Genomic DNA, 15522 nt, shown 5'->3' on the forward strand with positions numbered 1-15522 from the left:
AGCGCGCATCGCAACATTTTCGATACTTGAAACTGTTTGTTTGAATCGCATGTGTATTGTAGCGGTGTGGTGACAGGGGCGATATATACTTTAACAGGTTATAGGAAAGTAACTAGTCGTTTTGAAGTATAACAAAAGCTGCTTTAAAATTAATGTAAGCCACATTTACTTTGATGACGTCAGTAGTATCTTAGCCAGTTCTTGGAAAGTTATTCTTTATATATAAATATGAGTAATGTGCTATGCACGAATAAAGTCCCTCTTACAGAGGATGCAATATTAATGAATATTAATATCTTTCTTCTGCTAGATTAGAATATAGATGTCTCTATTTATTATAGTCCTATAACACAGACACTTGACCAGTTCGATTCTTCTACATAGGAACTAAAACTCATAAATATTTCCGATTAGGTTTTTACTCTTACACCTCACTGTTATAATTTATTTTACAACACTACTATAGGTTTACACAATTCCCCTAACAAAAAGTTCATGTCAATTACGGCTTTTTTTCCCTGAGTGCATAATGTCATTCGTGTAATCTACGGATACCCAATCGGTCCTATATACAGTTCCATAGACTTCCCTTCAATTCCCTTTCCTCTCCCTTTTCCCCGTCATATTGCCACATCTACTCCCGTGGAATGCTGGACTGACTCGCATTATTTATCGCCCGGATGTAAATATTTTAGCAGAGGCCTTTACTACATTTCTTTTATCATGGTGATTTCAGTATTCTAATCCTAATTATTCATAAGATTCATTTCTCTTAATAATCATTTAATCTATAGCAAAACATAGTCACATTTTACTCTATTTATTGACATACAAGTTATACGTAATCCATTTTCAAATAACTTTATCATTTATTTAATTTAATTTTAACTAAATGTATATCCTCGTTGAAAACATTCGAAAGCCTGCAGAAGTTATGGCGATAGTTAAGAGTTACAGTAATTGAAAAAGAAATGTCTGCATGTTAAAAAAAACCCACAATATCTGTGGTTTTTAGTTCTAGATCTTTGTATATAGTGGCACTGACGTACTTCTGTTGCATAATATTTCCCTCAAGTTATTCAACCTCAGTGAATCTAGTGGCAAGTCGGCGAAGTCGCACGAGTGCTTAGTCTATTCAGGGAGTTGTTCCATAACAACTCCCTGGTCTATTCATTGACCACGTTTTACCTAGTTCCTAACATGAACGGTTATGTGTGCCTGAAAACCCATTGTTTGATTGCGCTCAGTACCTGGTGAGAACCTGCCATGACAATGGTTTCTGTTGTCCTTGACAGCATCAAACATAAAAGATATGAATGCTAAAAAATAAGATTTTTGGGCGACGATAAAGAGTCGATGACGTCATATGATCTAAATAGATCAGTTTATTATTTGACGTCAGATTTTTAAGGTCGATTTTGTTGGTTCACATACTAAATTATGCGTACACCTGACACCTCGTCATGAGGGACAATATATGCATTGATCTACGTTATAATGTATCATCACTTTACCAGTTGCGGTCATTGATGACGTCATATTTGACCTTCTGGTTGACCTTACCTTTCTTATATTGTTAGAAACTGTTGCCATCTATACTGTATGTGAACCTTGGGTGTTTTATGTAGCTATATATTTTTTTGCATTTATAGACTGTATTTATTAAAAGCAAGCAATGTAGAATATATATTTGAGACTGCGTGGGGCAGAAATTTAGTCAATTCAGCGAAGAAATTCTTTCCAATATTCATCGCAACGCATGTTTTAGAAAACACTTTTAAAGCATAAAGTTGTTTGTACCATGAAAGCTTTTTGATAAATTTAATAATGAGCTCGTAATAAATTTGGGAATACAGTTACATTTTGCCTCGTTCGTTTTCAATATTTGATTAAAAAAGTATCATATTCATTTCATTGATAAAACAGTAATCATTAATAAAATGATCAAACTTTGATTGATAAATTGATGAACATTTCGTTTATTATAGGGGTGATCACTTGGTTGAATGATCAATGATCGTATTATTGATAAAGTGATGATCATTTCATCCATACATTTACGGTTGTTCTTGATAAACTATGGATCCTTTCATGAAGAAATTTGGGGTTAGGAGCTAGGAAGCTTCCAAAAAGTGGAGGGGGGGGGGGCGCAACATCAGAGGGGCACTTTCTCATTCCACAACCACCGCTCGTTATGCATAAACATGCAGTATGCTATCAATACTGTTATGGTGCACGTGACTCTATCAACTTACATCTGTACCGAGTAGGCGATGCTAGTAGAATGAGCTGCACCATTGATTTGATTATTTATTGAGATTGTATATACCCTGCTACAAAAAGATATAGGGTGCCATTTTTAAAATAGCATGTTTAGACAAAAAATGAATAATTACAATTAAATATTAAAATTAAAATTAACAAAGGCTTAAGATATCCAAAAAGACAGTTCTTCATCAAATGGGCACATTTTATTTGCCAGTAGGGCACTTTTGCTATTTTGGAAAATAGTTGGGGCACATTTCCCCAGTGCCCCCCCCCCCCCCGGCTCCTACCTCCTTGGTGAGTGTCAGGGTTAGGGAAATTACAGTGAAACCGATGATGATGAGCACAAACAAAATTTCACTAGTAAAGTCGTTCTGTGTTTAGTTCTCCTCTGTCTATAAATCACCATCACCAGGACGGGTATCCGTCCCCAACTCATGGAACTCTCAAGAGAAAGAACAGATTACAATTTCTTTGATCGAATCATTCGATTACTTCGACGTCACTACCACTATACTGCAATCCGTTGAATGAAAAGAAGACTTCACTATAACAGTTGGTCAAAATATCGTTACTAATTAAAAACTGAAATGGAACCTTGACCTCAAATATCTACCGGGTGGCAGCCTCGAGAGGGTGTTGAAGCCAAGATCTAGACTTCGAAGAACGGGAAGGCCAACTAATGACTATAATCATACACTGTATTCAGTGCATATGGAATTATAGTCTCAAAGAGTCTATACAATGAATCCGAAAGAACCATGGTTACTGGGAAAGTCCGATTTCCCCCATCTTTTCAGGGTGTTCCCTTTCCAAAATACGATGAAACTTGTAGGTGCGTTTCTTCCCCGGGTGGTAGGTGGGTCGTTTAGAAAACAATCCAAAACGGTCATAATAATTAGTGTTACTTTGTACGGGAAAATTCCGACCCTTCTACTTTGGAGCGTTACCATGGTTACTGGGGTAATCCGATTTCACCCATTCTTTCAGGGTACCACCGTTAGGGTGTCCTCTTTCCACAACTGGATGAAACTTGTAGGTGCGTCTCATTCCAGGGGTGATAGGGGGGTCATTTTGAGAGACAAAATCCGAAAAGGCAAAATAATTAGTGATATAGGTTTTTGAACTAAAGGGGAAATGTGTAGGTTTGAATATTTTATCGTATGGGCTTCTAATAACTTCATTCGACCTTGCCTATATACCCTATACAAAACATACAGCAATTGATGTTCTTCCAATGCACTAAATCTATACTGTTTACCTTTACAAATTCTCCAGACTGATTAAACATTCAACAGACTGATAAAACATTGTCTTGTTTTTGGTCCAATCGTTATGATGTGAAAAGATGGCTAATTATTCTAACATATTAGAGGTAAGACAACGTATGAAGTTTTAATTGGCTTTTAGCACCAATCATTTTCTTCCTTATGCCTGATGATCTTTAACCTCCATTCTAAAGTTATGGTGCAGTCAACCATAATATCTACCTCTAAGCCAGGGTTTCCCTAACTTTATCCCCCCACGAACCCCTTGTGGATGTCCAGTGACGTATCCAGGAATTTGAATGGGCCGGGGCATATTTTGCGCTTGATATGGGGAGGAGTCTAAGGGGAGGGGTGTCCCCTCCCATTTGAGAAATTTTTGAACAATTGAAGGTCCTTAGATGCGATCTGGTGCAATGTTTTCCCAGTTTCATCATTATCATATGATATCATATTATCAGCAGATTTTGTTTCCTGTTTGAATTCTTTTACATGTCCTTTTACATATTAGATCAGAAAGACAAACATAGACAAACATAATAATTATTTATATGAAGCGCGTATCACGTATACGATTGCTAGCTTCATAACATGATGCTAACGTTGGTCCAGTAACCATAATATCTACCTCTAAGCCTTTTTGGTGGAAGTGAATATATATGTGGTGTCCAATCAACCATGTTTCTAACGCTAAACAGCTGAATATTTCATAAAATGAAACAGTGACATTTACAATGTTTCCATCATTTTATAAAATGGTCATGAACGATGGGACATACATACCTCCATATCATAGCTTCATCAAGATTCCACAATGATAGTAATTAGTGGAAGTTGCATAACAACAAACCATGATTATTAATTCTCTTAATTCTGTATATTGAGTTTGGAACGATGGCTATGTTCCCCTTGAACTTTAATGAAGAAATACAGCTAGCTACACTTTGTTCACCTCCTTTAGACTTGTTTATGGCCGCAGAGGGTATAGCTAAGTTTGGGATTTTGCCTGTGCAGGTCCCCATGAATATGGTGTTAGGGTTTATAAAGAAATACAAACAACTACCTATATTCACCTCTTATAATCTATTCATTTGTCGCAGTGCCCAACTATTATGTATTAGTAATTAGTGAAGTGGTTAGTATATTGATTTTACTCTCTTGAAATGCATAATTTATTATAGACCAGGTTTCCCTAAGTGGGTTCATGAACCCCCGGGGGTGCGTGAGTCCATTCCAGGGGGTTCGTGAGACGTTTCTGAAAGTCAAAAATATATTACTTTTTGTTGAACTAAAATATGATATATCATATAATTTAGTAATGTACAAAAGTCCCACACGCATATGTTACCATAGTAGTACCGTATATACCATCATGTGATAAATAACTGAATTATGAAACACACACAGGAAGGGCTGAGAAAGTAATTGAAATGTTGGCCAAAGTATATGATATTATTTTGGAAATTCCAGATGACCTCCATTTTGCCCGACACAAAGCAAAGTTAGCATAAATTCATGCTTGAAAATTGTTGAGTGACAACATGCAGTAACCAGGGAGTTGATGATTACACTATGAACTTGATATGTTACGAAGCACTGTTATGCGTATTATAGTATAATAATGACTCAGATCGTGTCTCGAAAAGTTGGGGGTTCGTGGACAACTCTGAAATCCACAGGGGGTTCGCGGGGGGGGGGGGGGATAAAGTTAGGGAAACCCTGTTATAGACTGTACCACGTATAGGTATTACTTCAACAAACTTGGTCAATTTCCCTCAATAAAGTACAATAGCAAAGGGCTTCCCCATTTTCTACATGAGGCTGCAGTAACTAGCCTGTTTTAACATGATATATCAGTTTAATATTACACTATATGAACTTGATATGATACGAAACACTGTTATGCGTATGATAGTATAATAATGACTCAGATCGTGTCTCGAAAAGTTGGGGGTTCGTGGACAACTCTGACATCCACAGGGGGTTCGCGGGGGAATAAAGTTAGGGAAACCCTGTTATAGACTGTACCACGTATAGGTATTACTTCAACAAACTTGGTCAATTTCCCTCAATAAAGTACAATAGCAAGGGGCTTCCCCATTTTCTACCAGGCTGCATCGTGAGCCATTCATGCAGCAGCCTACGAGTTTGATCTGAAGTGTTACAAAACCATAGGCGTACGAGGCGGGGGGGGGGGGCAGGGGGGCAGAATGCCCCCCAAATTTCCAGAAGACAAGAAATTCGGGCAAAAGTCCTGAAAAATTCGAAACAAAATATTTATATATATATATATATATATTAACATGCAGTAGTTTGCCCGAATCTTTTTCAAATTTTTGCCCGACAATTCTGTGGAAAGCGTTTTATGTTATTTGTTTTGTGACATTAATATTAATAAAGGCCTAATGATTTTCTTTATTAAGCATCATGTTGCCCGAATATTTCCGTGTAACACCACCGTAAGCGCAGCTCATCTGCACTATCAAAAATTTTCTAACTACTCGACTGTATACCTGGACATCTCCGACATGAGTGTATATAAGAAACGTTTTGTTCATGGATGGTGGGGGGGGGGGGAGGGGGTGCCTACAAGCCTAGAAGTACAGGTTTATCATATTCTTTGTTATTTTTTATACTTTTTTTGTGAGATAAATTGCAGTCTCACCCGACACAGCGACATTATCCCGCCTACGTGTCGTTGAACAATGTATGTTTTTCTGGAGGTAGCTGAGTACTGTATTAAAATAATAAATACGATAACTAAAAAGGAGCTTAAAAAATATACTGTCCTATTTTTCCCCTTCAGAGTGATGTTACCATTTTTTCTTCTTCTTCTAATTTACCAAATTTTTGGGGAAGTGTAAATTTCTAAAACGTGAGATTATAAAATAAAGAATGTTTAGATGCAACTTGCAAGGCCTCAGAAGTGCCATTTCCGACAATCTGAGAGGCATTTTTTGCCAAAAAATTTCTTGTACGCTACGCGCCAATGGCGCTACGCTTAGATAGTGTCACGGGAACTTTCGGGCACAAAAGTTTCTGCACCCCAAACTGAAATGGTCCCGTACGCCTATATACAAAACGGTCATGTATTTGTTCTTCCTCTTATGATCAAATATCACTATTGCATTTGTTCTGTTAATTGTTAAAAGTCATAATACGAGCCACGGGTATTGACTATTCATTTGGGAGAAGAAAATAAGTGGTGTTACTTATCAGATAATCATTATGTATTTATTACAGCTTTAAACACTATAGATTCCGGCTACCATCATCCGCACATGTTTGCCCAAAGACAAACTTTGACAATATATAACTTGGCGCGTGAATCTAGATAGGTTATAAAGCCCACGTGGTGGTTTTAGGGGATTTACAAAAATCTGTTTCAGGAATCAAAGTGTATGATTGCAATGCACGTTATGTATGTTCTCGCGACAATCGTGCGTCTGTGGTTAACAATAAAGGAAAACAAACCACCAAATATTGTGTACTTGCCTATCATGAAGGGGGGGGGGGGGGGTTCTTGTTCCTTTCTTCTGGTATATATAGTAACTGTCGTAACATTTTCAACAAAAAGTTGCAACTAGAAGGAAAACTCAACGAGGATATTAAGGAAATGAAATGTGTATTGGAAAAAGAAGACAAATAAGAAGGGAAAATCACATCTGCGTTGTAAGGATCCTGTTAATATCTCATGATTAAAAGATTCGATACAAACAACTTAAAAATGAAAAGAAAAAGAAGGACGGGAGCAAGCCTATATATTCATCTGTGAATCCAAGTTCCAATCATTCACATACCTAACTTCACATCACCACAGTATAGAATCACCAAGGAGAAGAGATCAGGATAATTCTGTAAAAATATTTACAAAATTGCAAACTAGAAATCGAAGAGAATCCAAGCTGTATACATCATGGTAAGTATAGTATTGGTTACTACATCGCAGGTTCATTCATTATTTCATGCTTTGTAATGTTATCAGTCATTGCCGACTTTGCAATCTGCTGTCCCCATCATAATTTTGCAAGGTCGGTATAAGAGTGACTCCATAGTTTTCCCTTTTGGGAAACCAAAAAGGAGAGAGGCAAGCAATGTCCTTAGGACCCCAAAGGATTTATTTCTAGCGATATTAATGCAGCTGCATCCGTATTTGACGTATAGCGTCCAATGATATCAAAACAGTTGGCCGCACACTACATTGGTAGTTAGGGTTTGCATTTGGGTCAGTGTTTCTAACCCTAATTATTCTAAGCCTTACCCATATCATCAAAACAGTTGGCCACACATTGTCGCGTTACTGTCTAAAGTGTTCGGTGTCAATGACATAATATATCTCTATATCTTTATATAAAAAAAGAAGAAGCATATAGTGGCGCAATGTGTTTGACTAACCAACCATCATATATACATTTCGTACAATATCGAGCTTAACCGCGATTATCCTATGCAATTTCAGTCTTGTTATCAGTGAAATCTATGATTACACGCTAAAGCGCTTAATTTATTTGGAATAGTTACAGGTTTTTATGAAAGTTTTCAATTGTTAATGCTCACAGTAATATATGTAACTGTACGAGATGTTTCACGCTACAGTGAGATCAGTTCACATGAGTAATGGACAATTAATTCTGAAGGCAATAAATCAGGCAGTAGGTTACTGTGGTATTTGTGACCTATACACTGCGAAGAACTTTTGTTTGTAAATACAATTGGCATGGACAACATAAAAGGGTAAAGTTGGCGAAGTAGAACTGAATCCCCAGACATCTTTTCAATCAAGTTGATCAGGTTTGGTATATTTTAGTTATTGGAAGCGTTCTCCCTATCAACGAATCACTTATAGACACCAAGAAGTCTTAGACTATAAATGCTGTTCCAAAAACAAGGAAAGTATTAATGTTAAACTGGTACTCTTTGGTATTATTTAGTATTGTGATTTCTTTTCAGAATCTTCAAACATTGACAGCTTTGTGTGTAATCGCTGGTGCCATATGGACTGGGTCTGAAGCGGCTGCTGTTCCTACTGGTTCTCTCCCGAAGGTTGGCGAGTGTTCCTTTCCCGACAACGAAGCTTATAATCGCTTCGTAGAAACCAGATCATCTTATTACCCGTTCGAACCCGTTTATGGAGTTCAACTATTTAATGAAACAGAGAGCCAACGTCGTGAAATCAACGAAGAGACGAATCCCTATGGCAGTGATGCAACCAAACTAGAGAACTGCCCGGCTGGCCAGAAACCTTCATCCATCTACAAAACCAATCCTGCTGTTGGTGGTACATGCCCCTGGACATACGACATTGACCATGATGCAGATAGAATCCCCACTACCATCGGTGTTGCCAGGTGCCTTTGCGACCAAGGCTGCTTGGACCCATTGACCAGCAAACCGCGTAATGACTTGGTTTGTCGTGCAGTGAAGTACAATATGAAAGTGCTCTACCGGGAAGGTTGCAGCAACGGACTATATCAATACAGATCATCCACGCTCGAAGTACCTGTTGCTTGCACATGTATGCGTTTAAGCTAAGAAGTAAGTTTAACAAGTCTTTAAGTATTTATAGCTATACAAGTACTATTCGTGCAATTGGTTCCCCAATGTAACTTCTGTTTTCGTTTCATTTTACTCAGACTATAGTACTAAGATTGCGTAAAAGGTTTTTTAACCATCTTTCTTTAAAGCGATTCTTAAAATCAAGCAAACTTAAAAATATAACGAGAAATGAATGACATGATAAACGTTCTAAATATATAACATATCGTCAATCGGTCGGCTCGTTCTTATCACCAGTATTTAAAGCTAGAATACCCCCCCCCCCCCCCATACACATGGCATAATACAACTCCATTGTAAATCATGTAGTTTGTTGCGGTTGTGCAATGGCGATATGTCTTACTGCTCATATCTTCTAAGAAAATGACACAATATTGAATTACATTCAAAAGGGCAATGACGAATATGCAGGTATTGTATAAGCTATAGGGTTATTTAAGTAATTGAATATTTTTGTCATTAGACCGTAACTCTAAGACAATCAAAGTGGTTTGCGTCTTGTAATTCTCAAAGATATTTTTGAATATAATAGAAATGATAAACTATATTAAAAGCGCGCATCGCAACATTTTCGATACTTGAAACTGTTTGTTTGAATCGCATGTGTATTGTAGCGGTGTGGTGTGACAGGGGCGATATATATACTTTTACAGGTTATAGGAAAGTAACTAGTCGTTTTGAAGTATAGCAAAAGCTGCTTTAAAATTAATGTAAGCCACATTTACTTTGATGACGTCAGTAGTATATTAGCCATTCTTTGGAAAGTTATTCTTTATATATAAATATGAGTAATGTGCTATGCACGAATAAAGTCCCTCTTACAGAGGATGCAATATTTATGATTATTTATATCTTTCTTCTGCTAGATTAGAATATAGATGTCTCTATTTAATATTATAGTCCTATAACACAGACACTTGACCAGTTCGATTCTTCTACATAGGAACTAAAACTCATAAATATTTCCGATTAGGTTTTTACTCTTACACCTCACTGTTATAATTTATTTTACAACACTACTATAGGTTTACACAATTCCCCTAACAAAAAGTTCATGTCAATTACGGCTTTTTTTCCCTGAGTGCATAATATCATTCGTGTAATCTACGGATACCCGTTTGGTCCTATACAGTTCTATAGACTTCCCTTCAATTCCCTTTCCTCTCCCTTTTCTCCGTCGTATTGCCACATCTACTCCCGTGGAATGCTGGACTGACTCGCATTATTTATCGCCCCGGATGTAAATATTTTAGCAGAGGCCTTTACTACATTTCTTTTACCATGGTGATTTCAGTATTCTAATCCTAATTATTCATAAGATTCATTTCTCTTAATAATCATTTCAGCTATAGCAAAACATAGTCACATTTTACTCTATTTATTGACATACAAGTTATACGTAATCCATTTCAAATAACTTTATCATTTATTTAATTTAATTTTAAGTAAATGTATATCCTCGTTGAAAACATTTGAAAGCCTGCAGAAGTTATGGCGATATTTAAGAGTTACAGTAATTGAAAAAGAAATGTCTGCATGTTAAAAAAAACCCACAATATCTGTGGTTTTTAGTTCTAGATCTTTGTATATGGTGGCACTTACGTACTTCTGTTGCATAATATTTCCCACAAGTTACTCAACCTCAGTGAATCTAGTGGCAAGTCGCACGAGTGCTTAGTCTATTCAGGGAGTTGTTCCATAACAACTCCCTGGTCTATTCATTGACCACGTTTTACCTATAGTTCCTAACATGAACGGTTATGTGTGCCTGAAAACCCATTGTTTGATTGCGCTCAGTACCTGGTGAGAACCTGCTATGACAATGGTTTCTGTTGTCCTTGACAGCATCAAAAATAAAAGATATGAATGCTAAAAAATAAGATTTTTGGGCGACGATAAAGAGTCGATGACGTCATATGATCTAAATAGATCAGTTCATTATTTGACGTCAGATTTTTAAGGTCGATTTTGTTGGTTCACTGAGTAAATCATGCATACACCTGACACCTCGTCATGAGGGACAATATATGCATTGATCTACGTTATAATGTATCATCACTTTACCAGTTGCGGTCATTGATGACGTCATATTTGACCTTCTGGTTGACCTTACCTTTCTTATATTGTTAGAAACTGTTGCCATCTATACTGTATGTGAACCTTGGGTGTTTTATGTAGCTATATTTTTTTTTTTGCATTTATAGACTGTATTTATTAAAAGCAAGCAATGTAGAATATAAATTTGAGACTGCGTGGGGCAGAAATTTAGTCAATTCAGCGAAGAAATTCTTTCCAATATTCATCGCAACGCATGTTTTAGAAAACACTTTTAAAGCATAAAGTTGTTTGTACCATGAAAGCTTTTTGATAAATTTAATAATGAGCTCGTAATAAATTTGGGAATACAGTTACATTTTGCCTCGTTCGTTTTCAATATTTGATTAAAAAAGTATCATATTCATTTCATTGATAAAACAGTAATCATTAATAAAATGATCAAACTTTGATTGATAAATTGATGAACATTTCGTTTATTATAGGGGTGATCACTTGGTTGAATGATCAATGATCGTATTATTGATAAAGTGATGATCATTTCATCCATACATTTACGGTTGTTCTTGATAAACTATGGATCCTTTCATGAAGAAATTTGGGGTTAGGAGCTAGGAAGCTTCCAAAAAGTGGAGGGGGGGGGGCGCAACATCAGAGGGGCACTTTCTCATTCCACAACCACCGCTCGTTATGCATAAACATGCAGTATGCTATCAATACTGTTATGGTGCACGTGACTCTATCAACTTACATCTGTACCGAGTAGGCGATGCTAGTAGAATGAGCTGCACCATTGATTTGATTATTTATTGAGATTGTATATACCCTGCTACAAAAAGATATAGGGTGCCATTTTTAAAATAGCATGTTTAGACAAAAAATGAATAATTACAATTAAATATTAAAATTAAAATTAACAAAGGCTTAAGATATCCAAAAAGACAGTTCTTCATCAAATGGGCACATTTTATTTGCCAGTAGGGCACTTTTGCTATTTTGGAAAATAGTTGGGGCACATTTCCCCAGTGCCCCCCCCCCCCCGGCTCCTACCTCCTTGGTGAGTGTCAGGGTTAGGGAAATTACAGTGAAACCGATGATGATGAGCACAAACAAAATTTCACTAGTAAAGTCGTTCTGTGTTTAGTTCTCCTCTGTCTATAAATCACCATCACCAGGACGGGTATCCGTCCCCAACTCATGGAACTCTCAAGAGAAAGAACAGATTACAATTTCTTTGATCGAATCATTCGATTACTTCGACGTCACTACCACTATACTGCAATCCGTTGAATGAAAAGAAGACTTCACTATAACAGTTGGTCAAAATATCGTTACTAATTAAAAACTGAAATGGAACCTTGACCTCAAATATCTACCGGGTGGTAGCCTCGAGAGGGTGTTGAAGCCAAGATCTAGACTTCGAAGAACGGGAAGGCCAACTAATGACTATAATCATACACTGTATTCAGTGCATATGGAATTATAGTCTCAAAGAGTCTATACAATGAATCCGAAAGAACCATGGTTACTGGGAAAGTCCGATTTCCCCCATCTTTTCAGGGTGTTCCCTTTCCAAAATACGATGAAACTTGTAGGTGCGTTTCTTCCCCGGGTGGTAGGTGGGTCGTTTAGAAAACAATCCAAAACGGTCATAATAATTAGTGTTACTTTGTACGGGAAAATCCCGACCCTTCTACTTTGGAGCGTTACCATGGTTACTGGGGTAATCCGATTTCACCCATTCTTTCAGGGTACCACCGTTAGGGTGTCCTCTTTCCACAACTGGATGAAACTTGTAGGTGCGTCTCATTCCAGGGGTGATAGGGGGGTCATTTTGAGAGACAAAATCCGAAAAGGCAAAATAATTAGTGATATAGGTTTTTGAACTAAAGGGGAAATGTGTAGGTTTGAATTTTTTATCGTATGGGCTTCTAATAACTTCATTCGACCTTGCCTATATACCCTATACAAAACATACAGCAATTGATGTTCTTCCAATGCACTAAATCTATACTGTTTACCCTTACAAATTCTCCAGACTGATTAAACATTCAACAGACTGATTAAACATTGTCTTGTTTTTGGTCCAATCGTTATGTCATATGATGGCTTATTCTAACATATTAGAGGTAAGACAATGTATGAAGTTTTAATTAGCTTTTAGCACCGATCATTTTCTTCCTTATGCCTGATGATCTTTAACCTCCATTCTAAAGTTATGGTGCAGTCAACCATAATATCTACCTCTAAGCCAGGGTTTCCCTAACTTTATCCCCCCCCCCCCACGAACCCCTTGTGGATGTCCAGTGACGTATCCAGGAATTTGAATGGGCCGGGGGCATATTTTGCGCTTGATATGGGGAGGAGTCTAAGGGGAGGGGTGTCCCCTCCCCTTTGAGAAATTTTTGAACAATTGAAGGTCCTTAGATGCGATCTGGTGCAATGTTTTCCCAGTTTCATCATTATCATATGATATCATATTATCAGCAGATTTTATTTCCTGTTTGAATTCTTTTACATGTCCTTTTACATATTATATCAGAAAGACAAACATAGACAAACATAATAATTATTTATATGAAGCTCGTATCACGTATACGATTGCTAGCTTCATAACATGATGCTAAAGTTGGTCCAGTAACCATAATATCTACCTCTAAGCCTTTTTGGTGGAAGTGAATATATATGTGGTGTCCAATCAACCATGTTTCTAACGCTAAACAGCTGAATATTTCATAAAATGAAACAGTGACATTTACAATGTTTCCATCATTTTATAAAATGGTCATGAACGATGGGACATACATACCTCCATATCATAGCTTCATCAAGATTCCACAATGATAGTAATTAGTGGAAGTTGCATAACAACAAACCATGATTATTAATTCTCTTAATTCTGTATATTGAGTTTGGAACGATGGCTATGTTCCCCTTGAACTTTAATGAAGAAATACAGCTAGCTACACTTTGTTCACCTCCTTTAGACTTGTTTATGGCCGCAGAGGGTATAGCTAAGTTTGGGATTTTCCTTGTGCGGGTCCCCATGAATATGGTGTTAGGGTTAATAAAGAAATACAAACAACTACCTATATTCACCTCTTATAATCTATTCATTTGTCGCAGTGCCCAACTATTATGTTATTAGTAAGTTAGTGAAGTAGTTAGTATATTGATTTTACTCTTTTGAAATGTAAAATTTATTATAGAGCAGGGTTCCCTAACTGGGGTTCATGAACCCCCAGGGGTGCGTGAGTCCATCCCATGGGGTTCGTGAGACGTTTCTGAAAGTCAAAAATAGATTAGGCCTTCTTTTTGTTGAACTAAAATTTCCCTCAATAAAGTACAATAGCAATTCCCTCAATAAAGTACAATAGCAAGGGGCTTCCCCATTTTCTACCAGGCTGCATCGTGAGCCATTCATGCATCAGCCTACGAGATTGATCTGAAGTGTTACAAAACCATAGGCGTACGAGGCGGGGGGGGGGGGGGGCAGGGGGCAGAATGCCCCCCAAATTTCCAGAAGACAAGAAATTCGGGCAAAAGTCCTGAAAAATTCGAAACAAAATATTTATATATATATATATTAATATGCAGTAGTTTGCCCGAATCTTTTTCAAATTTTTGCCCGACAATTCTGTGGAAAGCGTTTTATGTTATTTGTTTTTGTGACATTAATATTAATAAAGGCCTAATGATTTTCTTTATTAAGCATCATGTTGCCCGAATATTTCCGTGTAACACCACCGTAAGCGCAGCTCATCTGCACTATCAAAAATGTTCTAACTAGTCAACTGTATACCTGGACTTCCCCGACATGAGTGTATATAAGAAACGTTTTGTTCATGGATGGTGGGGGGGGGGTGCCTAGAAGCCTAGAAGTACAGGTTTATCATATTCTTTGTTATTTTTTATACTTTTTTTGTGAGAAAAATTGCAGTCTCACCCGACACAGCGACATTATCCCGCCTACGTGTCGTTGAACAATGTATGTTTTTCTGGAGGTAGCTGAGTACTGTATTAAAATAATAAATACGATAACTAAAAAGGAGCTTAAAAAATATACTGTCCTATTTTTCCCCTTCAAAGTGATGTTACCATTTTTTCTTCTTCTAATTTACCAAATTTTTTCGGAAGTGTAAATTTCTAAAACGTGAGATTATAAATAAAGAATGTTTAGATGCAACTTGCAAGGCCTCAGAAGTGCCATTTCCGGCAATCTGAGAGGCATTTTTTGCCAAAAAGTTTCTTATACGCTACGCGCCAACCGATCGTGGCGCTCCGCTTAGATAGGGTCACGGGAACTTTCGGGCACAAAAGTTTCTGCACCCACCCCAAACTGAAATGGTCCCGTACGCCTATGTACAAAACGGTCATGTAT

Source organism: Apostichopus japonicus, chromosome 22, assembly GCF_037975245.1.
Source record: "Apostichopus japonicus isolate 1M-3 chromosome 22, ASM3797524v1, whole genome shotgun sequence".
Classification (NCBI taxonomy): Eukaryota; Metazoa; Echinodermata; class Holothuroidea; order Aspidochirotida; family Stichopodidae; genus Apostichopus; species Apostichopus japonicus.